Source organism: Mirounga leonina, unplaced genomic scaffold, assembly GCF_011800145.1.
Source record: "Mirounga leonina isolate KUSES-001 unplaced genomic scaffold, KU_Mleo_1.0 Mir_101414, whole genome shotgun sequence".
In the NCBI taxonomy this organism is placed as follows: Eukaryota; Metazoa; Chordata; class Mammalia; order Carnivora; family Phocidae; genus Mirounga; species Mirounga leonina.
The window spans coordinates 559,732-585,899 of NW_023270121.1; the positions used below are offsets into that span (position 1 = coordinate 559,732).

The 26,168-nt window shown below is 39.0% G+C and overlaps 1 long non-coding RNA gene across 1 annotated transcript in view; it reads right to left on the reverse strand.

Moving 5' to 3' along the window:
* Positions 1 to 26,168, reverse strand: part of LOC118020022 — a 103,604-nt gene that overhangs the window by 60,516 nt on the left and 16,920 nt on the right. The gene's annotated exons all lie outside the window — the stretch shown is intronic.

A 26,168-nucleotide genomic window follows, 5' to 3' on the forward strand; every position in this document is an offset into this window, starting at 1 on the left:
TGAATAAAATTGTTTGCATCTTTGTATGTATTTATTACTTGATGTAATAAAACTTATTTTCATTAACAACAAAAAAGATGCTATATACAAACTGAACAGTAACCACAAATCAAAAACCAGTGACAGATATGCAAAAAATAAAGAGAAAGGAATCCAAGTATATCATTAAAGAAAGCCAGCAAACCATGAAAGAGAGCAAGAGAAGAAAGGAACAGAGAAGAACTACAAAAACAACCACAAAATGGCAATAAATACATACCTACCAATATCAACATAATGAAGGCCATGTATAAAGAACCCACAGCCTTCATCGTACTCAATGAGGAAAAACTGAGTTTTTCCCCTAAGGTCAGGAACAAGACAAGGGTGTCTACTCACACTTTTATTCAACATAGTACTGGAAGTCCTAGCCACAGCAATGAGACAATAAAAAGAAATAAAAGGCATCCAAATTGGTAAAACTTTCCCTATTTGCAAATGACATAAAACTATATATAGAGGGCGCCTGGGTGGCTCAGTTGGTTAAGCGACTGCCTTTGGCTCAGGTCATGATCCCGGGGTCCTGGGATCGAGTCCCACATCGGGCTCCCTGCTCAGCAGGGAGTCTGCTTCTCTCTCTGCCTGCCAATACTCCTGCTTGTGCTCTTTCTCTCTGTCAAATAAAGAAATAAAATCTTATTTAAAAAAAAAAACTATATATAGAAAACCCTAGGACTCCACCAAAAAGCTACTAGAACTGATAAATGAACTCAGTAAGTTTGCAGGATACAAAATCAATGTACAGAAATCCATTGCATTTCTACATACTAATAATGAAGCAGCAGAAAGAGAAATTAAGAAAACAATCCCATTTACATTTGCACCACAGTAACAACATATCTAGGAATAAACTTAAAGAGGTGAAAGAACTCTACTCTGAAAACCATAAAACATTGATTAAAGAAATTAAAGATGACCCAAAGAAACAGAAAGACATTCCATGTTCATGGATTAGAAAAACAAATATTGTGAAAATGTCTACATTACCCAAAGCAATCTACACATTTAATGCAATCCCTATCAAAATACCAACAGTATTTTTCACAGAACTAGAAAAATCCTAAAATTTGTATGGAACCAAAAAAGACCCCAAATAGCCAAAGCAATCTTGAAAAAGCAAAACAAAACTGGAAGTAACACAATTCCAGACTTCAAATATGTAGTAATCAAAACAGTATGGTACTGGCACAAATAGACACATAGATCAATGAAACAGAACAGAAAGCCCAGAAATAAACCCCCAATTATATGGTCAATTAATCTTTGACAAAGGAGGCAAGAATATGCAATGGGAAAAAGACAGTCTCTGCAACAAATGGTGTTGGGAAAACTGGACAGCTACAAGCAAAAGAATGAAACTGGACCACTTTCATACACTATACACACATATGTATATACATATATATATACACACAAATATGTATACATATTATATATATCAAATGGAATATTATTCAGCCATAAAAAAGATGGAGTCTTGCCATTTGCAACAACATAGATGGATCTAGAGAGTCTAATGTTAAGTGAAATAAGCCAGTCTGAGAAAGAAAAATACCATGTGATTATACTCATGTGGAATTTAAGAAGCGAAATAAATAAATAAGGGAAACAAACTGGTGGTTACCAGAGGTGAGGTGCGTGGGAGCATGGGTGAAATAGGTGAAGGGGATTAAGAGTATACTTATCTTGATGAGTATTAAGTAATATAGGGAGTTGTTGGATCAATATACTGTACAACTGAAACTAGTATAACATTGTATGTCAACCACTGGAATTAAAATTTTTAAAAAGAGAAGAAACAGACACTAAAATAAGTGATTGGGCAACATATTTGAAAGTCACCAAAAGAGATACACAAATGTCAAATAAGCACATGAAAAGATGCTGAACATCATTAGTTATTAGGAAAATGTAATCCCACTACACCCCTCTGAGAATGGATAAAATAAAAACAGTGAGCATACCACATCCTGGCAAGGCTGTGGAGGATGGAACTCTCATACACTGCTGGTGGCAATGAAGTGGTGCAACCTCTTTGGAAAGCAGTTAGTCTGTTTCCATATGATTCTATCCTATACCTACCATATGATCCAGCTTTCACACTCTAAATGTACTTACCGAAGAAGATGAGAGCATATGTCCAAGCAAAGATTATACACAAATATTCATAGCATCTTCATCTACAAGAGCCCCAGATTGGAAAAAGCCCAAATACCTATTACCAGTTGAATGGATAGAATAAATTGTATATATCCACATAATGCAATATTAGTCAATAATAAAAAAGGAAATATTCATATATGCAACAAATAAATCTAGAAATAATTAGGTTAAAGGAAAGCAAACTGACAAAAAAAAATACACATTTATGATTCCATTTACATAATATTGTAGGAAAAGAAAACTAATCCATACTGACAGCTAATCAGGGGTTGCCTGGGAATAGCGTCTGGTGATGTGGAGAGCAAGCCTGGAGAGAGGTAGATGGGGGCATTACAGAGGAGCACAAAGGTTTTTGAAATGATGGATATGTTCATTATCTTGACTGTAGTGTTGAATTCACAGGTGTATACATATATCAAAACTTACTAGAGCACATACTTTAAATATGTACAGTATCAACCCCACTTCAATGAATTATTTAACATATATTTATATATTCACACTTGTCTGATGCAGTTAAATCAGGTAGAAGATTCCCATGATTATGTTCTTACAGTCTTAACAGACCCACACTATATCTAATCAAATTGGTCCACACTACATAAAACCAAAAAAGAAGTAATCATTTGCAATGAAACTTAACCAGATATTTAGGGAGAGTTGATGTCCATTTCCTTCTGAAGTACAGATACAAAAATATGACATCCTAGGTAAAAATTATAATATTTAAGAGTAACTGGTAATTTTATGGAAAGTGGCTATCATTATAATAAGGCAAAGTCTAGGGTAATAATATTTTAAAAAATACTAAATTCTAGTAACTGACATTTTAACTGATTCTTCAAAAATTTCTGGCTCTTTAAAAAATTTCATTATATAATGGAAAACAAACATGGGTATCAGGAGAGAATCTATGTTACAATGTGAATTTGCTAGGAAGATCTAACAACTGCACATTTCCACACCCATCTATGAGATATGTGAAAATTGAAAGTTATTACATACATGGCAAGAACACTTTAGGTATATTTACTAAAAATGCATATTAAAGACCCACTTCCTTCTCCAAATGGACAATTTATTGCTTTTCAGCAATAATAGGCATCTCTAGGATTGTCCATGAGGGCTACTACACAGCATGTAGCTGCCGATGGAATGAATTTCCACCTGCTAAACCTCTTCTCCCATGATGAGATCAAAGCAGTTTCTCTATTTTTAGGCTGGTTTGTGAACCTCACAGGAGGTATTCCACAACATGCTTTTATTCCTATCTGTGAAATCACTTGAGCCAGGCATCCTGTACCACTAAGTATGTGAGGTATTGGGGTCTCCTGAGGACTTTGGCCTTGAATCTGGAGTAGAAGCATCAGCAGCCATCAGGACACAGATCCTCAGAAACTGCCTCCTTCAGGCATCTGATATGAGCTGGGCCACAAGCATGAGAAGCTACATAGGGAGAGACAGATCCAGCTACCAACATGCTTTATTGATGTAACTAAGTGCCCAGCACCATGCTAGGATAGTAGGTTAGTGACAGTGACACTGATACAATGGGTCATGGTCATAACAACCACATATTATAATGGAATTCTCACCTGGCCTTTTTCTTCTCCTTTCCTTATCTATCCCCCAACAACGAAGTTGGAAAGGAATAATAAGTGGACTGAATTCATACAGACATTCATGATCCCACAATAACCACAGGGCCATGGGCTTGCTCATATGTATCACTAAATGTTCTCAGCGATCCTGAGTTAAGCATTCTTATCCCCATTTTAAAGTAGGGGAAGATGAGGCTCAAGGTCATTATCTGTCTTCCCTCCTGTACCCCTGCTTTTAGAGGAAAGCAGTTCCAGGACACCCCTTGAGCAGGACCAACACTCATTGGAGCTGGGCCATACCCCAGTGGCTTTACCTACAAGACGGGGTCACCCAGTCCCAAAACGGGAAAAAGTGACTTGGATCTGGGATCCCTTTGTCTCCCTACACACTAGGGCAGTTCAGCCCCCACCGCAGGACCGATCCCTCAGCTGAGTCCCAGACACCTAAGAGGCAGGATATGCTCTTCTTGCCAGGCCAGGTCTGTCTGTCACCACGGTTGCCACAATGACTTCACATATCTATGGTAACCAGGATACTCAGGCTGGTCCTTCACATAGGAAATGCCTCCCATCTTGCAGCCATCAGTTGCTGAGTCCTGAGAAGCTGCATCCTCACAGCCACCCAACACCATGGTTTCATTAACTGCATGAAGAGCTGTCCTCAGATGTAAAAATCAATGACTTCCCAGCACATGTTTAACACCTCCTGCATCCATCCATCCATTCATCTGTCTATCCAGTTAACAGGCATTAGGACCAAACTCTACACCATCACTTTGGTTAAGCTTTAGGCTTCTCCAGAATGAAAAAGGAAAGGAAGTAAAGTGTTGAAAGGGTGGGGTTGTAAATTGAGATGTTAAATCTAAGAAGAGATGGCTCCTTCCCATGAAGATTTCAACCTGCTCAATTCTCTTATCATTGATAATTTAAAAATATGCATTAATGCCCTGGGCTTCTCTCCACATCCCTGTCCTCTTTACATATATTCTCCCCTTAGCAGCAAAATTCTAAGAAGAATTCTCAATACTCATTCACATCCCACTGCACCTGCCTTCAAACTTAGTATTCATCTCTAATCTAACTGGGCTGTGTTTCCCCATGCTTCCACAGAAATTACATTTGCCAACTCAGCAACCACCTCTTTGTCACACTTACAGATCAGGAATGTTGAAATGATTGTTCAAATGGAGGCAAACAGGTATTTTCCCAAGAGGAAAAGATTTCCTTTCCCCCATGACAGAGTTCAATTGCTTGGGTATAAAAGAAGATTGTATTGCAGTACGATCAGTAAAAGCTAGAGTTTATCCTAGGAATGCCCCTTTTCCTCCCAGAGTTCCAAAAAGTTCTACCCGGTAGGTTTGGGCACTTCCCTCCCAGTTTCAGCTCGGCAATGTTCAAGCTGCAGTTCAGGCTTCTTTCACGAGGTGGCACCAACGTACCGCCATTTTCTCATTCTTTAAAAAGACGTTTATTTATTTTTTTAAAGATTTTATTTATTTATTTGACGGAGAGAGAGACATCGAGAGAGGGAACACAAGCAGGGGGAGTGGGAGAGGGAGAAGCAAGCTCCCCGCTGAGCAGGGAGCCCCATGCGGGGCTCCATCCCAGGACCCCGGGATCAGGACCTGAGCCTAAGGCAGACGCTTAACGACTGAGCCACCCAGGCGCCCCAAAAGACGTTTATTTAAAGAGCCAAAAAAAAACAAACCCCCCAAAAACAAACAAAAAGCAATACCCTCCCTTAAAATCCAGCCTATGAAGCTATGTACAGAATGATTCTAATTCTTCCTGGGGTGTGGGGGGGGAAACCTGATAATATAAAAGACTAAAAACATATACGCCAGGGTCTGCAGACGATGAAACACCAGGTGGCAGTGGCGCCTTGGCAGTGGGCGGTGGGCGAACAGCAGCTCAGGACAGGTGGGAGGTGACTGAGAGAAAATGGAGCGTTAGAGCGGGATCTGGGCAGGTGTGTCCTGTATCATGGACAGGGCATGACAGATGGGGTGCGGTGGAAGAGAAGGTCTGATTTGTCTGTACAGGGGTAGGGTAATGTAACGTGAACACCGTGTTCTCTGGTAGAGAGCCCTGTGTACGACCTACAGGGCACATCAGTGGACAGTGATGAGGGAAGAGATAAATCAATGAACATGATACAGATTTGGGGTCAACAGCAGATGGAGCTGCTTTAATATACTTATGAATTTTCCAAACAGAATTGGTTTCATAGAGTACACAGACCGTTTCATGATATTTTTTACTCTGTTGCCAAACGTACCCTTAAAAGAACACTTATGGAAATGGATGTGGTGCTACCTGGTGGGAAGATCTAATACTGCAGCTGTGAAGTTTCAGATAAGGGGTTGAGCAAGGGGGAGAGCGGGGTGGAGGTTTGGGAGCTTGCCAGTGTTTCTTGCAGTTTTATTTAACTGGAACAATCCCTCTGCATTAATCACTTTTCTAGGATATAAAAAAGCACATATTCTGGAGTATCTAAACCTGAGATTAAAAGTCCTGCTCCAGTCTGAATTACACACACACACACACACACACACAGAGTCAATTTAATTTTTTTTAATCTACTTCATTATCTATCTTCATTTCTCCTTGAAATTGAATATAATGGAGACTTTACAAAGTAACTAATATATGTACACATTTCTCAATCTGTTCACAAGTCTTTTTTGTTTCCAAAATTTTATGAAAGTACCATTTTTCCTGAATACAACATTCCAAATAATAAAATATATTTATAAAGTGAAATTGTCCTGCATCTCTCACTAGACCTACTCCTACCCCCCGACCCAAATGGTCTGTTGTCAATAGAATGGTGCCTCCTAACCGCATATCTGAGATATTTGCAAACACTTTCCCCAATGTCTTCACACAATTCTTTATGGTAATTTTTACTTTTTTTTTTTTAGATTTTATTTATTTATTTGACAGAGAGAGAGAGACAGCAAGAGAGGGAACACAAGCAGGGGGAGTGGGAGAGGGAGAAGCAGGCTTCCAGCTGACCCAGGAGCCTGATGTGGGGCTCGATCCCAGGACACTGGGATCATGACCTGAGCCGAAGACAGATGCTTAAAAACTGAGCTACCCAGGTGCCCGTATGTTTTTTACTTTCAAATTTGCTTTTCAATTTCAATAATATTGTGACTTTAAAGCTTTATGGAGCATAATTTTTTTAAAGTTGAATAACACACTGGGAGCATGTAATGACGTCTTATGGAGAGATTAGAGTGTTCAGAGCCCTGGAGGCATTAAAAAATTACAGAAAAATTTCAGAGTTATTCCAAAATTAGCTGTTGATAGGGAGATGACAAAAAGCATTTCCCAATTTACATGAACTCCTCTAAAATCAGTATCCTGGTATAGATATTAGTAATAATGCTGAATAACTTGAATAGCTGTTAGGATTAGATGAGATGAAACATAAAGTACAATTTCTTAAAGCAGTTCTATACAGATCACTTTCCTTCCCTCAAGATAACCTGTCCCAAGGTCAACACCCGAGCTTCTGCCCAAACCCCACTCCCCATTTCAGGGATCAGCCAATGGATGTGGTGCAACACCCCAGGTCTCTCAGCACAAGGAGTAGAATTTCATCTCCTCTGAGTGAGTACCCAAGGGACCACAATAGCAGGGGGGTTGTGATCCAACCATTTCTCCAGCCCTGAAAACCCATCTTTGAAAGGGGAGGCTGCTCTGTGTTCTCTAGGGAGGGCAAGGGATAGAACCTCATTCCCATCTTGCCACTTATTTGGAACAATGACTTAGGCTCTGTCAACCTGAGCCTGGTCATCTGTGAAGTGGGGCTCACCATACTTTTGTACAGAACTGTTCGAAAGATTAAATGAGAAAAGTTATCTATATCATACGGCATGTAGTGGGACTTCAGGGGCCCTTTAAATGTTGAGCTAGAACAGTAGGTGCTGGCTGAGCCTCAAGGCTAAGGCAGGCACTGTGAAAAGTTGTTTCTCTTAATGAGGTTATAGATATGTAGAGGAGGGAAGAAAATATCTCTCTGACATGCCTTGAGTCAAATTTTTGGAGACAGAGGTTCTCTACTTTCTTAAGTGATTCAGAATCTCATAAGAGCTGTTCAACATCATGCCCCTGAGCAGACCCTAATACAGTTGCCAATGCTGGGAAGACAGGCTTGTCTGACTCATCTGGTGAGCTCAGTGGTGCTAACACCAGGGTAGCACACTGTGGTGTTTGCCTAACTGCTGCTCCTGGATGGCTCCATATCCTGATAGATTTGTAGGAAAATTCTGGACCCATCACAGTCACCAGTGCAGGGGTCCTCAGAGTCCTCAGAGCATGCATTATCCAACCACATCACATTAGGATTCTTGCCACCCACTGCCTCTTTGAGAGGCAACAATCCACGAATTACTAGCATTTCGCTGACATGCAATTATCCACTCTTCCATTCACCTATGGCTAAATATATATTGATCTCAAAACCCATACTGTTCCACTGGAGATGTCCCACTAGCTTCATCCTCATTCAGTCATTGACTTTCTCTCTTTCCCTCCCCGCCTTCCTCCTTCCCTCTCTCCTTCTCTCCCTTCTCTGCCTCCCTCCCCACCCACTGGCCCTCAAAATCAAAGTTCCAGAAAGCATTTTCTGCATTCCCTGTTATTCTTCACTTTCCACTGACTTCTTATCTCACTGCACTAGAGCTTCTGTCCCCAGAACAGAACGTGCTCTCACCAAGGTCACAGGCATCTTTCTGTCACCAAGTCATTATTTGTATAAATATATGAAGATATGAATATTACCTTTAATGACTACCTAAAAGATGTGTACTTTTGCAGACTGCTTCTGTCTCTTCATAACAAATCTTTGACTGTTTCCACGCTCTGGAGAATGTGGTGCTATACAAAGTTAAGCTGTCCTGCTCCTTAACTGTGCAGTCCTGGGCCAAGTCCCTATTCTCTGTGTCCCTCAGCTTTTCATTTATAAAATGAGGATGAGCAACAGTATCTACCTCATAGGGGTGCTATGAGCATTAGATGACTCAATAAAAAAAATCATTAGCACATAAGAAAAATTTAGCCATATTTGTTTTTCTTATATGTCCTTATTAGCATTACTATCCTCTCAGGCATGAAAGATAAGATATAGACTGATGTTTATCCATAATCAATGACTTTTGGGGTATGTGGTTAATGAATGTATTAGTGCTTAGACCTGCCATAACTAAATAACAGGAACTTCGTGGCTTAGAACTATAGTAAGTTATGATCTCATAGTTCTCAAGACCAGAAATCTGAAATCAAGTGTTGGTGGGACCAGGCTTAGAGCCTGCAGCCTTGAGAGGAGAATCCTTCCTTACCTCTTCCAGTTTCTGGTAGCTACTGGCTTTCCTTGGTTTGTGGCAACATAACTCTGCTCTATCTTCACATGGCCTTCTTCCTGTGTGCGTGAAATCTCCCTCTCCCTTATTTATAAGGACACCAGTCATTGGATTTGGGGACCATCCTAAATCCAAAATGACAACTTTTCAAGATCTCTAACTTAACTATATTTGCAAAGACCCTATTTCCAAATAAGATATGGAGGGGGTGGTAGAATTTGGAAATATTTGGGGGGTACACAATTCAATCTACTACAGTGAGACAAGCAAGTTATAAAGTTAAATGTTAAATAAAGATGAGATCTTATGTTTTGCACATAAATATATAAATGTATGAATACATACATAAATACATAAGTACCTGCATAAGAATACTTGAATACTTCTGGAAGAATATGATACAGATGAAAATATTAAAAAGGCTTTACATTGGGTGGTGAACTTTGAGGTATTATTTTCCTTTCCATGTCATCTACTTTTAACTATAATAAACACCAATTACTCTTGCAATTACACAAAATATTAAAATGGCTGGGAAACATAAGCATTTTCTTCCCCAACCATAGGTAAGCCATTCATTTTAGAACAGAACATCCCTGGGGCCCAGGAAGGGAGACAAGATACTGGAGGGCCCAGTGAGGGAGACAAGATACAAGATTCCACAGGATAAGAGGACACCATTCCCCAAATTCCAAACCACACTACTGAAGATCAATATTTTAAATTTTTGCCTAGTTAACCGAGAAAAAAACCATGGGACCTTAATTAGTTTTCTTTTGCTGTGCCCTAATTCAACAGTAAGGTTGAGGATCTTATAAGATGAAAAGCAGTAGTGTACACTGGTTAAATGTAGGGGCTCAGCAGCCACACAAATTCTGTTCAAATCTAGTCTTGTGACTTGCTAGCCCTGCCCTCACTCTGCCTCAATTCCCCGTTGTGTAAAGTTGAGCAACAATAGCTCTTCCTCCTAGGCTGCAGTGAGGTTGAAATGAATAAGTATAGGTTTAGCACTTCCAACAGTTTGGAGCACAGAGGGAATCAGCAATAATATTAACCTTTCTTATCATTATTAGCATACCACAATGGACCATTAGTGATTTTACTAGCATTTTTATTATATGGGCTTATATTAACTGGCAAGGATTGACCTTCATGTTTGTTGTAAAAAAAAAAAAGTAGTTTACAAAGCTGTAAGTAGGACACCATCTCATTGCTATTCTTAAATATATATGGCTATATTTGAATGGCAAAATTTCTGAAAATTACAAATTTATTAAACCACTAGTACTTATCCATGAATAGTAGACTTTCAAATGTTTCTAATGATTTTTATTTTGCTTTCATTCATTTTCCATTTTTTATTTACAATGAAAGTGCCTTGGTTTTGGAAGTTAAAAAAAGTAATCAGAAAAAATAAATATCTCCAGCCTTTCCCATAGGAAATGGGCTCAGTGTTAGAATGGGGAACATCCCTAAGCCAAAGGAATTAGATAATAGGATGGTCCTAGAACTAATTTATGAATCTACCACATGGCAGTCTTAACTGGACTGCTTCAGGGACATACGGATGCCTAGGGGAAGGGCAAGCATGTCTCTCAAATAAACCTTATATTCTGCAGTCCTACAGTGTCTCTCCTTCCCAGGATTTAGTGAAGGTCATGAGACAAAAATATTTTTACAACATGCTTCTTTCTGTTCTCTCCAAATAAAGGTACCTTTAACTAAAAGCAGGTTCATGAGTTTAACCCCCAGTTAGCCAAACAGAGAACCACAGGGGAGAGAAAGGGAGAAACTGCATGAGATCACCCAGTGCTCAGCCCACAGCTTCCAGAAGGGAAAATGCTGCAACAGCAGGATTCACGGGCAACTTTAGTCACAGGCTCCTTCAGCCTAGGGACCAGGATAACCAACACACACAGATTAAAACAGCTTTGAAATATTTTCCTTGTGCAACTAAAATAGTAAAAGGAAAGGAAAATATACATATGCAGAGCACTTGTAATACAAATTAGCAGCAATAACATGGATGGACCTTGAGGGTATTATCCTAAGTGAAATAAGTCCGACAGAAAAAGACAAATACTTCTTTCTCTTTCAAGATTTTATTTAAATTCAAGTTAGTTAACATATAGTGTAGTATTAGTTTCAGGGGTAGAATTTAGTAATTCATCAGTTGCATATAACACCCAGTGCTCATTACATCAAGTGCCCTCCTTAATGCCCATCACCCAATTACCCCATTCCCTGCCCCCATCTCCCCTCCAGCAACCCTCAGGTTGTTCTGTATAGTTAAGAGTCTCTTGGAGCACCTGGGTGGCTCAGTCGGTTGAGCATCCGACTCTTGATTTTGGCTCAGGGTCATGAGATTGAGCCCGACTTCGGGCTCTACGCTGATGATGGAGCCTGCTTAAGATTCCTTCTCTCGGGGCGCCTGGGTGGCTCAGTTGGTTAAGTGACTGCCTTCGGCTCAGGTCATGATCCTGGAGTCCCTGGATCGAGTCCTGCATCGGGCTCCCTGCTTGGCAGGGAGTCTGCTTCTCCCTCTGACCCTCCCCCCTCTCATGTGCTCTCTCTCATTCTCTCTCTCTCAAATAAATAAATAAAATCTTAAAAAAAAAAAAAGCTTCCTTCTCTTGCTCTCCCTTTGCCCCCCACCCCTGCTCGCACGCACACATGTGCACGTGCTCTCTCTAAAAAGAAAAAAGAGAAAAGAGTCTCTTATAGCTTTCCTCCCTCTGTTTTTATCTTATTTTATTTTTCCTTCCCTTCTCCTATAAAAAAAAGAGACAAATACTGTATGCTACCATTTATATATAGAATCTAAACAAACAAACAAAATAAAACTTATAGAAAAAGGGATCAGATTCGTGGTTACCAGAAGTGAGGGTTAGGGAGAGGGGGAATTGGATAAAGGTATAAACTTCCAGTTATAAGATAAATAAGTAGTGGTGACAGATGGCAGCTATACTTCTGGTCAGCACAGCATAATATATAAACTTGTTGAATCACTATGTTGTACACCTGAAACTAATATTACATTGTATATCAACTATACTCAAATTTAAAAAATAGGTAAGTAGTGGAGATGTAATGTAAAAAATGAGGACAGTAGTTAACACTGCTGTGTGGCATATTGGAAAGTTGTTAATAGGATAGATCCTAAGGGTTTTCATCACAAGGAAAAAACTTTTTTTTGTATCTGTATGAAATGATGGATGTTAACTAAAATTTTTGTAATCATTTCACAATATATATAAGTCAATCATTATGCTGTACCCCCTTAAACAAATACAGTGCTATATGTCAATTGTATATCAATAAAATTAGAAAAAAAATTTAAAAAGAAAAAATTAAAGTAAAAAAAATCAGCTCAAGTTCTAAATGGGATACATCCCTAAACCAACCAAGGGATTTGGATGTCTTTAAAAGAAAGGAAAGTGGGGCGCCTGGGTGGCTCAGTCGTTAAGTGTCTGCCTTTGGCTCAGGTCATAATCCCAGGGTCCTGGGATTGAGCCCCGCATCCGGCTCCCTGCTCCACAGGAAGCCTGCTTCTCCCTCCCCCACTCCCCCTGCTTGTGTTCCCTCTGTCGCTGTGTCTGTCTCTGTCAAATAAATAAATAAAATCTTAGAAAAATAAAAATAAAAAATAAAAGAAAGGAAAGTTTCGAGTCTCTTACGTGAAAAATCTGCAGAATTTCATTCAAGTACAATTGACTGTTGAAGAACACAGGGGTTAGGGGTGCTGAGCCCCTGCACTGTTGAAAATTGGAGTATAACTTTTGACTCCCCAAAAACTTAATTACTAATATCCTACTGTTGACTAGAAGCCTTACCAATAACATGCAGTTGATTAACATATATTTTGTATGTTATCTGTATTACATACTGTATTCTCACAATAATACCTTTTTCTTAATTTTTTTGGTATATCTAGGCTACACAATTCATCTGCTTTTTTTTCAAATTGTTGCAAATCTCCCAAATTTTCCAATATATTTATGGACCTAAGCACTGAATGCAGTACTTAGGTCCACGTGTAAGTGGACCCATGCACTTCAAACATGTTGTTCAAGAGTCAACTGTACATTTAAAATCATAGACAAAATGGATAAATTTTTTGAAAATTACAACTTATTCAAATTGACCCCAATAGAAACAAAGAGTCTAACTAGGCCAATTACATGAAGAAACAATGAATGAGTTTAAATAATTCTCTCATGAAAAAGCACAGGATGAGATCTTTCCAGAGAATTCCACCAAACCTTTAAGAGTTTAAACTATTTCATGGGCTTAGAAAATATGTAAAATGCTGAAGTATAAGACTGATTTTAAAAACAGTAACAATTTCACAAAAAAATAAATTACACAATAGTATCTATAAGAATATGAAGGAATGTTCTTTTTTTTTTTTGAAGGAATGTTCTTAAATAAAATATTACCAAACACAATTGAATAGCACATAAAAATAGATCATGACCTTATAAAGCTTGTTCCAAAAATGCAAAGGTGTTTCAATATCAGGAAATCTGTTAATACAATCTAGTGTATTAACAGAGCCAAGGAAACAATTATATGACACCTTCATTTGCAGAAAGGTATTTATCAACATCAACACTCACTCATGTTTTTAAAAAACTCCATAAAATTGGAATTGGTGGGTAATTTCTTAACATGAAAATATGTAACTTGTTGTGATGAGTACTGGGTGTTGTATGTTAGTGATGAATCACTGAATTCTACTCCAGAAACCAATATTGCACTGTATGTTATCTAAGAAAATTTTAAATTAAAAAAGAAAATATGTATACACACCTCAGACAAAAAGCTAGCATTCTACTAAATGGAGAAACACTAATGGCATTCCTTCTCAAGCCCAGAAAACTAAAGATAAATCATCATCATCATCATCATCATCATCATCATCATCATCTTGAAATCAGGGAGAAAGAATGCATTACTTAGGGGAAGAAAATGGCATGAAGGATAGCATATTTCTTGTCAAAAATTGTGTAGTGCAGAAGGAAGTGGCACATTTTTCAAGTGCTGAAATAAAGGAACGGTCAACCTCAAATTCTATCTCCAACTAAATTATCCTTCAAGAATTAATAGCAGTAAAAAGACATTCTTAAATGAAGGGAAACTAAGATTATTTGTCACCAGCAGATATACCCTAAAGAATGGGTAAAGGAAACAGAAAGGAATTGATATAAGAAGAAATTCAGGAAAATATGGAAGGAAAAAAGAACAACAGAAAGCACAAAAATATGGTTAAATATTTTCCTTTTCCTCTTGAGATTTCCAAATTCTGTTCAATGGTAGAAGCAAAAATTATAACACTATCTGATGTGGTTCTTTTTTTTTTTTTAAAGATTTTATTTATTTATTTGAGAGAGAGAGAATGAGAGACAGAGAGCATGAGAGGGGGGAGGGTCAGAGGGAGAAGCAGACTCCCTGCCGAGCAGGGAGCCTGATGCGGGACTCGATCCGGGACTCCAGGATCATGACCTGAGCCGAAGGCAGTCACTTAACCAACTGAGCCACCCAGGTGCCCTATTTTTTAAAAGATTTTATTTATTTGATAGAGACACAGCGAGAGAGGGAACACAAGCAGGGGGAGTGGGAGAGGGAGAAGCAGGCTTCCCGCTGAGCAGGGAGCCCAATGTGAGGCTCGATCCCAGGACCCTGGGATCATGACCTGAGCCGAAGGCAGACGCTTAACGACTGAGCCACCCAGGCGCCCCTGATGTGGTTCTTAATATATGTCAAGGAAATACTGAAGACTGTATCACTATAAATGGTAGATGGTAAAGGGATTGTATTGACCACACCAGCAGAAAGTGCTGGGCATGCAGGTACTCACCACTGTTTGGGGCACCTATCATTCATGAATGTATGAATCAAGAAATGAATGAGAGATATCCTGAGATAAGGGCATACCTTTTCCCCATATTCTAACTAGATGGTTATGAACTGAACATCACTTCTTAAGACATTTGGTTACTTTGACCTCAGTGATCTTTTCTCTTTCCTTAAAAAATATCTCTATTGGGGGCGCCTGGGTGGCTCAGATGGTTAAGCGTCTGCCTTCGGCTCAGGTCATGATCCCAGGGTCCTGGGATCGAGTCCCGCATCGGGCTCCCTGCTCCTTGGGAGCCTGCTTCTCCCTCTGCTTCTCTCTCTCTCTGTCTCTCATGAATAAATAAATAAAATCTTAAAAAAAAAAAATCTCTATTGGAATGCAATGCTTTCCAGGTGTTCCAAACTGTACAAATACTACATATCTTACTTCATTAGCTCCATTCCCTGGTTATTAGATACTTCTGCTCTAAGGTCAAAGGACTCAGGACAGCCTAGGAATCATCCTTTGCATGTTTGTTAATTTCTACCTTCGGTAAGCTGGCAGAAAGATGAATTTAGAGATAAATGGAAAGAGCATTGTGGGTCCACCTGGGAAAACACTGAAGCTACCCAAAAAGAATCCAGGATAGGGCCAACTGTGTATGTGCATGCAATTAACGTGACTGAAATCCAGAAAAAACCCACATCCCAGGTGAGATCCTGTGCAGAGTCTACTGAACACAGTTTAAAAGTTCGGGTAGTGTGAACACATTTAAAAAGGTCAAGTAGTATGGACAATAGCAAAATGCATTTTTGTGTAAAGTATGCAGAGCTCATGTTTCTACCACAGCACAGTTACCCAATAATCAGGGGGTGTTTGGTCAACAAATCCAGCTCCAGTTGTGGTCATGGTGCCACATTTAACCCTGCAGAAATTATAAGTGTGCAAAAGCAATATGTAAAAGACAGTGACAGTGAATGTTAAATTTTGCTTAAACTTGTCCAAGCCGTGTGGTTCTCTGATATAACCCACTGAACTTATGAAAGGAGTTGAGGCAACAAAGGAGGAGAAAAGCCTCACCGAGTGATCTCTGGGAGGATACAGAAATGAAACAAATGAAAGCATGGAGAGAGAGCTAACGCACAGAGAGAGTATTCTGGTTATGCGACTGCAGGAGGCAGGCAGAAACTTGCTGACACATGGGATTCTATGGGACCCAGGGTCAGTGAGAAACAAAAAAGTATCATTTCCAGCCAGTGTGGGGTTCTATTAATGGTAAATCCTTCCCCTTGATGTCTGCTTCTACTTTAATGAAGGTTTAGGGAGCTGAACATCAAATCAGCTTTACTACTGTCGGTGCTCCTGGTTTTTTCCTGCCCCCATGGACCAGTGAGACATATAGGGCACTTTCCTTCTCACCAACAGTTGTGTCATTTCAGTGTGTAAAGGGACTACGTAGCATCCCATGGAAGCAAATGTGTCCTTTTAAAATCTCCAATCAATCCTAAACCAGGGTGGTCTCAGCCCCCTAGAGTGTCCAGTCAGTTACCTCTGAGCCCTGTCTGCTCACCTGGGAGCCCCCATTCTTCACCAGTTTGGACTCCCTGTCCCCACCCTCCTATTCATCATCCATAACCCCTGCCCACTGTGCCAGGCCCAGTTCCTCTTTGAGGAGTGTCTGACGACTCCAGTGAACTCTTCCTCCTCTTTATATATTAAGGAGGTTCTACAAAGGTCACTATAACTTCTAAAAGGACCAGGACCCTGTGAAACCATTACCATGACCTCTGCAGCCTCCAGGCCACTGAAGGTGTGCTCAGCGAACACCTGCTTCATAGTGCAGGTCACAAGCAAGGGAAGGAACTCATCCTGGGATGGCTCAGGTACTGAGACCTGGGAAGAGCTCCTGACTCTCAGTGCAGTCTTCTTCCCTGCCAATCCCCCAGTTACCTCTTCCTGGAGCTTCCGATAGGTTCCAGACTCCCAATTATGTGCAGTCCTAATGTGAACAAGGAGGGCACCAATAGAGGAGAGGAAAAATACAATTGTTACCATGTGAAGGGTGAGGACTTTCCCCAGCCCAGCTCCTTTACACTGCATACCACACAGATGGCACCAAATTTCCTACGTAATATGTGTGTGTGTGTGTGTGTGTGTGTGTGGTGTGGTGTTCTCTACTTCTTACATTCCCAAATGCTCACTAAAATATAGTAATTCTATTGAGACTAAGAAACAACATCCTTGTTAAAGATCAGAAGAATTGGAATGGGAAGGCAGCAAACACTGGCATTGTGAATGATGTACCACATACTGAACTGCAATCTCAATGAAGTTTTCTTCTGGAACTTCTCACAACACTCCCTGAGTATAAGGGCCAGGAGGGACATATGCAACATGTAATTTTAATAAATAGATATAAAGTTAGATCATATATATATAATAAATAATAATAATATATAGTAAATATATATTACATATTATAATATTCATTACATATTATATATTATTACATTATACATTTATTAATTATATAATATATAAGTATTACATAATATGTATTATATAATTAATTATGTATAATAAACAATATATATGATATTAAATATATTTTATATATAATATGCATGATATACATATTAGGTATACATAAATAAATCATCAAGGTGGAAGATAGCTGTGTATGTATGATAGCTGTGTATGTATGCAGTGAAAATGTGTAAAGCAGTATTATATTTCGTTCATGGAAGCTAAGAGAGTAGATCTTAAAAGTTCTCATCACAAGAAAAAAATTTGTACCTATGTGTGGTAACCGACGTTAACTAGACTTATTGTGGTGATCATTTTGTAAAATATACAGATACTGAATTATTATGTTGTACACCTGAAACTAATATAATGTTATATGTCAGTTATATCTCAATAAGAAAAAAAGACAATGTACATAAAAAGCAATATAAATCCCCAACAAATACTTAGAAACACACCACACATAAGTAAAATGAAAAAAGAATCATATTTAGTCAGTCAAACAAGTCAAAAATATAATGTAGGGGGTGCCTGGCTGGCTCAGTCAGTAGAGCATGTGACTCTTGATGTTGGAGTTGTGAGTTCAAGCCCCAGATTGGGCCTAGAGCTTACTTAAAAAAAAATTTAAAAATAAAGACAATAAAAAAATATAAAAAGTAACGTAGAGTATGGGCCTCATTATGCAAAAGAATATATATCTCAACATGGATTTATAGATATTTATGTGTGATTAAATATAAGTTAGCATATTATAGAGAGAGAAAAAAGTCTGGAGAATAGGTATGAATAAATCAACAGTGACTATATTTGTATTATGTAGGGGGAGAAGGTGAAGACAGAGAGACAGAATAATTTTAATTTCTAATGCACTGTGATATTGTTTGATATGTCTTAAACAACTAAACCATTAACTGGTGATGTGACAAATACTGAAAGGTGGGGCCGTGCCTAAGGGTCACTGGCACACACGGTTAAGCAAAACGAGTACTCACTGAATCTGAAACAGAGAAAGATATTCCCACACAAGGCCACAAACCTGGCACAGGCTATGTGGGCTCTTTATCTCTTGGGATGTAAGTGTTCCAGGCCCAAGGCCCATTCTTACTATAACTGAGTGGGAGTTGAAAGACTGTGCACATAAGCCTTTCATTCCCAACAGGCAAGAATGTAGCAGGATTGCCATCAGTGTGTAGAAAACTCCAGAAAGTTTTGCCTATACAATAAAATCAATATACTACCCTCACTCTCTCCCACTACCTCACCCTTTGCCAGGTTCCCTAGAAGAGGCTTTTACACCTGCAACTGACTCTGATCACCAGGTGGCATCTTTCTCCATTTTCTATAGGTTATTTTTTTCCCAATGAAAAGGCATAATTTTTAAAAATCAGACACAAAGTGTTTTCCTCAAAGCAGATTATGAAACAATAAGTACTTAGTGATCAAATTCTCTTTGAAAAATTCATATGTTTATAAAAATACTGAGCAGACATATACATGGTTGCCTGTTCTGCTTGTTCCTACATCTCACTAATTTATTAATGTGTATTGGGTTTTTACTTTGTACCAGGCACTGTCAGTCCAATTCAATATCTGTATCCCACATCTTGTCTCTCTTGATCTCTAGACCTGCATAATTGGAAATGTCCACAGGCAGCAAGATGGGTATTAGCACTCACCCCACGGGGTGATGAAACTTGACCTCAAATGGACTCCATTCCAAGCAAGTTTAGTCCAACTTTCATCCTGAGTCCCGGAAATTCAGCATCCAAACAGGAAATCATGTGGTTTAGAGGTGAGAATTTGAACCTTGAAAAACTGTCGCACCTTGTAACCCACACCTCCTTCCTCCTGCGTAGCACTAACAGGCTCCTACTTTCTCCAAAGATCTCACTCATAGAAAGTAAAGAACAAGGTCAGTCTTGTTTCTTCTCATGGCGAGAACTACCTACACATTTTACTCTTTCCTTTAGCCCTTTGTTAGATGAGAGTGGTGGATTTCTGAACTGGTTTTGTGCCTGCCTCATCCCTGAAGGCAAGTCCTTCCCACTAGTATTCTCAGGTAACATGGAGTTTCTGCTTCATCTTAAGACTAATATAACATAATAACAAAATTATTTAAAAAATAGGAAGGGAAAATACATTAAAAAAAAACCCCTCCTCTCTCAGTTGGAGGGGCCTAGATCCACAGGAGACAGAAAAGAATAGAGCCAGAGTCTCAAAGACAAGGACTAGGACCCTTGTTCAAACATCTAATTTTCCTGATTTATGAAATAGTTTTCATAGATTTCTCACATTATATTCACTTTCCCTCAGGGTTCCTCTTTTTTTAAAAAAAAAATTATTTATTTGAGACAGAGTAAGCGAGAGAGAGAGAGCATGAACAGGGTAGAGGGGCAGAGGGAGAGGGAGAAGCAGACTCCCTGCTGAGCTGGGAGCCCTACGAGGGGCTTGATCCCAGGACCCTGGGATCATGACCTGAGCAGAAGACAGATGCTTAACGACTGAGGCACCCAGGCGCCCCCCCTCCCCCCAGCGTTCCTCTTAGAGAGCCTGTGAGGAAGCAGGATTCTGATGCGTTGCTGGAGATACAGTACAATCTCTGTAGAGGGGATTTGATGCTATCTAGTAAAAATACACAGGTATTTAAGGTATACCTACATCCTAGAGTACTATACAGCTATAAAAAGCAATGAGTACTCCCTTTCTCTACTGCTATGGAGTGATCTCCAGGATACACCGTTCAGTGAAAAACAAGGTATAGAAAAGTATGTAAAGCTGCTCCTGTCCAATGCAGTAACCACTAGCCACACATGGCATTTAAACTTAACAAACCAAATTTAAACAACACAATAAATTCAGTTCCTCATTAGCACTCACCATGTTTCATATTGGGCAACACAGATACAGAACATTTTCATTTTTACAGAAATTTCTATTGGACTGCACTGGTGCAGAATATGCCACCTTTTACCTAAGAACAGGGGTAAAAACTAATATACGTGTTATATTTCCTTATATTTTTAAAAACTGAAAGGATAGGGGCGCCTGGGTGGCTCAGTTGGTTAAGCGACTGCCTTCGGCTCAGGTCATGATCCCGGAGTCCCGGGATCGAGTCCCGCATCGGGCTCCCTGCTCGGCAGGGAGTCTGCTTCTCCCTCTGACCCTCCTCCCTCTCATGCTCTCTGTCTCTCATTCTCTCTGTCTCAAATTAAAAAAAAAAAAAAAAAAGAAAAACTGAAAGGATAAATAAAACCTGATAAAAAAAAAATGATTGTCTGTAAGGGGATAGAGGAACAGCCCATTTTGGAAGCCAGTGATGTATATATTCTCATCAAAATGTAAAATGGGACTTCTGGTTTCTGGTCCAGATGTGAAAAGTTGCAAGTTAACACACTATTCTAAAAAGTTAAAAAGCGGGCGCCTGGGTGGCTCAGTTGGTTAAGCGACTGCCTTCCGCTCAGGTCATGATCCTGGAGTCCCTGGATCGAGTCCTGCATCGGGCTCCCTGCTTGGCAGGGAGCCTGCTTCTCCCTCTGACCCTCCCCCCTCTCATGTGCTCTCTGTCTCTCTCATTCTCTCTGTCTCAAATAAATAAATAAAATCTTAAAAAAAAAATAAAAATAAAAAAATAAAAAGTTAAAAAGCTGAATGAATTGAAAAAAAAAAATCAACAACTCGTCTTAGATCCAAAAGAGATGTGAGATACTAACTACCAACCTAGAATTCTGTACCCTGTGAAATTATCCTTCAAAAACAGAATAAAGGCTTCCTCAGGGGAAAAAAAAAAAAAGAAAAAAAAAAGAGGGAATTTGTTGCCTTGCAAGGAATGTTAGAAGTTCTTTAGAGACAGGGAAAATGATGTAGGTAGAAAACTCAGATCTACATGAAGAAAAGGAAGAGTGAAGGTAAAATAAAAACTTTTCTTTATTCTTAATTGATCTAACAAGTTTGTTCAAAATAATAATAGCAACACTGTCCTTGATTATCTATGCTTATGTGTACACTTATGCTTGTGTATAAGTAAAATGAATGGCAGCAATAAGACCAGGATGGGAGGGAGGAATTAGGATTATTTCATTATTATGAAATATTTGCATTCCTCATAAAGCTGTATAATGTTATTGGAATGTAGAATTGGATTAATTATAAATATGACAACTTCTAGAACAACCACTTAACAAAGTTTTTTTAAAAAGTATAATTGAGGGGCACCTGGGTGGCTCAGTCGGTTAAGTGTCTGCCTTTGGCTCAGGTCATGAACCCAGGGACCTGCGATCCAGCCCCGCATCAGGCTGCCTGCTCAGCAGGGGCTCTGCTTCTCCCTTTCCCTCTGCCCCTCCTCCCTGCTTGTGTTCCTTTCTCTCTCTCAAATAAATAAATAATCTTTTAAAAAATAAAATAAAAAAATAAAAAGTATAATTGAGGAGCGCCTGGGTGGCTCAGTCAGTTGAGTCCAATTCTTGATTTTGGTTCAGGTCATGATCTCAGGGTCATGAGATCGAGCCCTGTGGCTGACTCCACGTGTGCAGAATCTGCTTGAGATTCTCTCTCCTTCTCCTCCTCCCCCAGCTCACTCTCTCGCTCTCTCTCTAAAATAAATAAATAAACAAAATCTTTTTTTAAAAAGTATAATTGATAGGGGCACCTGGCTGGTTCAGTCAGTAGGGCTTGTAACTCTTGATCTTGGGGTTGTGAGTTTGAGCCCCACATTGGGTGTAGAGATTACTTTTTAAAAAAAATCTTTAAAAAAGTATAATTGATACACTCTCAGAAAGGAGAGAAAATGGAATCATGTAAAATGCTCAATTAAAAGTACAAAATGCAGAAAAAGGGTAGGAGAAAAATAGAAATAGAAAACAAGGGCAATAAATGGAACACAGTGCCAACTATAGTAGATGCTAATCACCCTATATCAATAATCACTAAATGTACCAATTAAAAGACAGAGATTATCAGAGTGGACTAAAAAGCAAGACCCAACAATATGATATCTACAAGAAACCCACTTTACATATAATGACACATATAGATTAAAAGTAAATGGATGGACACCCCTATGTTTATTGCAGAATTATTTACAAAAGCCAAGATATGGAAGCAACCTAAGTATCCACTGATAGATGAATGGATAAAAAAGTTGTAGTATGTATGTGTGTATGTGTGTTTGCGTGTGTGTGTGTGTGTATGTGTGTCTGCATGCACGCAATGGAATATTACTCAGACATAAAAAAAAGAATGAAATCTTGCCATCCATGACAACATGGATGGAACTAGAGGATATTATGCTAAGTGAAATAGGTCAGACTGAAAAAGATAAATACCATATGATTTTACTTATGGTTGGAATCCAAAAAACAAAGCAAACATAAAAATAGAAACAGACTCATACACACAGAGAACAAACTGGCATTTGCCACAGAGAAGGAGGGTGGGGGGATGGGCAAAATAGGTGAAGGGGATAAAGAGGTACGAACTTCCAGTTATAAAAAAAATAAGTCAGGGGGATGAAAAGTACAGTTACAGAATATAATCAATAATATTGTAATAATTCTGTATGGTGACAGATGATAACTATACTTCTTGCAGTGAGCATTTTGTAATGTATATAATGGTCAAATCACTATGTTTTACACCTAAAAACCAATATAATATTGTATGTCAACAGTACTTCAATAAAAAAAAATTTTTAAGTAAATGGACGGAGAAAGATATACCATACTAACACTAATCAAAAGAAAGCAGGAGTAGTTATATTATTAGAGTAGACATCAGAGTAAAGAAAGTTATCAGGGATAAAAAATGGCATCATATAATTATATAGGAATCAGTTCTCCAAGAAGACATAACGATTCTTAACATGTACGTGCCTAACAAAATACTGTCAAAATATATATGACAAAAACTGATAAAACTTCAAGGAGAAATAGATAAATCTATTATAGTTGGACACTTCAACGGCCCTCTATCAAAAATTGACAGATCTAGCAGGCAAAAAATTAGTAAAACTATAGTTTAGCTCAACAGCACCATCAATCAACTGAATATAATGGACATCTATAGACTACTTCACCTAATAGCATGGTATGCATTCTTAAACTCACATGTAACATTCACCCAGATAGATCACAGTCTGGGCCATAAAACACACTGAACAAAGTTTAAATGACAGAAATCATACAATGTCTGCTCTCAGACCACAATGGAACTGAACTAGAAATCAATAAGAAGAAAGATAGCTGGAAAATACCATAACACTTGGAGATTAAACAACACATTTCTAAATGACACATGAGTCAAAGAATAAATCTCAAGAGAAATTTTGAACAAAAATTACAACTTACCAAGATTTGTGGGATACAACGAAATCAGTAGACAGAAATTTATAGTAGTGAATGCATATATTCAAAAGAAGACCTAAAGTCAATAATCTAAGCTTTTACCTTAGAAAACTAGAGAAAATAGAGCAAATTAAATCTAAAATAAAAGAAAAAAAATAATAAAATTTAAAGCAGAAATCAATGAAATTAAAAACAAGAAATCAATAGAGAAAATCAATGAAATCAAAAGCTGGTTCTTTGAAAAGACCAATAAAATTGGAGGAGTTAAGATGGTGGAGGAGTAGGGGACCCTAATTTTGTGTGGTCCCTGGAATTCAGCTGGATAGTTATCAAATCATTCTGAACACCTACGAAATCAACCGGAGAACTGAGAAAAGAATTGTTGCAATTCTACAAATAGAAAAATGACCACTTTTTGTAGGAGGTGTGGAGAAGTGAATCTGAGGCAATATATTGGAAGATAAACTGCAGGGGTGGGGGGCGAGCCTCCATAAGCCAGGTGCTCTAAAGTATTATAAGCAGCGGAGTGCAAAATCGGAACTTTTAGAAGTCTGCCTGAAAGGTGCTCAGGTGGCAAAGCGGGGCGGAATTCCAGGTGGGATAGTGTGGTCTCAGGATCCCTGGGGTTGCAAAAAGAATGGGGGTGCCTGACTGCAGCAGCGTCCCCAGCATTTGGAGCAGGGAAACCAGCTGAAAATAGTGAGTCCAGGTGATGGCTTTCTGCCTGGTGTTGCCATAAACCGTGAACTACTACACAGTTGGGCGACCACTCTCTGAGCAGGGGCCCAGAAAAGAGACAGAACATCGGCAAGAACCCCTCCCTCCCCAGAGTGCAGGTGCCCACCGCAAGAGTCCATAAAGTTTGGAGAATCGAAACAGGGTCAGGTGCCTGAGATAAAGATGCTCAGTCATAGGCTGAGTGAACACAGAGTTCTGACGGAAACCAGGGAGACAAGAGTGATTGACTGCTTTTCTGTGAGGGCTCACTGAAGAGTGGGGGGCAGGAACTTTCAGCTCCTGGGCTAGAGATTGGAGTGCCACCATTTTCATCCCCCCCATTAGTGCTGAAAGCCTTCAGGCACGAAAACAGAGCCCCATAGTGCAATCCGGGAGCCCCATACACTGAGCTAGGCCTCCGGGCAATGATGGTGCAACTCCGCCCAGGCAAAGACACCTGAGAATTACTCAACAGGCCCCTCCCCCAGAAGACCAGCAGGAACATCAGGCTAATACCAAGTTTACCAATCATAGAGAACTGCAAAACTCCAGTTCTTGGGGAAAACACTATATAGCATTTGTGGTTTTTTCTTATTATTCTGTCATCTTTCAGTTTTATATTTCTTTTTCCTTTTCAGCTATTTTATCAATTCTTTTTTGAAGTCTTTTAATTTTCATTTTTACATTTATGTTTTATATAATTTTTTTTCATTTTTGGCTTCCTTTCATTGCATTCAATTTTATTTTTGTATATATATGTTTTTCTTTCTTTCCTATTTTGGGATCTAGTTTCTTCTAACAAATAGACCAAAATGCACCCAGGATCTAGTTTATTGTTGTGTTCTGTTCTACTTCTTGTTTGATTTTTCTCTCATCATCTCTTTGGTTTCTGTTTTCTTCTGTTTTGTTTGTATCTTTCAGGTGTTGTTGTTCCTATTTTTTTTCCAAAGATTTTATTTATTTATTTGACAGAGAGAGACACAGCGAGAGAGGGAACACAAGCAGGGGGAGTGGGAGAGGGAGAAGCAGGCTTCCCACTGAGCAGGGAGCCCGATGAGGGGCTCGATCCCAGGACCCTGGGATCATGACCTGAGCCGAAGGCAGACGCTTAATGACTGAGCCACCCAGGCGCCCCTGTTGTTGCTATTTTTGTATTTTCTCTCTCTCTCGCTCTCTCTCATCTATTCTTTCTGGACATATTGACAAGATGGAAAAACTCACCTCAAAAGGAATAACAGGAAGAAGTACTCACTGCCAGGGATTTAATCAATATGGACATAAAAGTAAGATGTCAGAACAAGAATTCAAAACAACAATTATAAAGATACTAGCTGGGCTTGAAAAAAGCATAGAAGACACTACAGAATCCCTTACTAGAGAAATAAAAGAACTAAAATCTAATCCAGCTGAAATCAAAATGTGTGTATATATATATATATATATATATATATATATATAGAAAGAGAGAGTGTGGGAGGGGGCGGAGCAAGATGGCGGAGGAGTAGGAGACCTGGATTTCGTCTCCTCTCAGGAATTCAGCTGGATAGGGATCAAACCATTCTGAACACCTACAAAC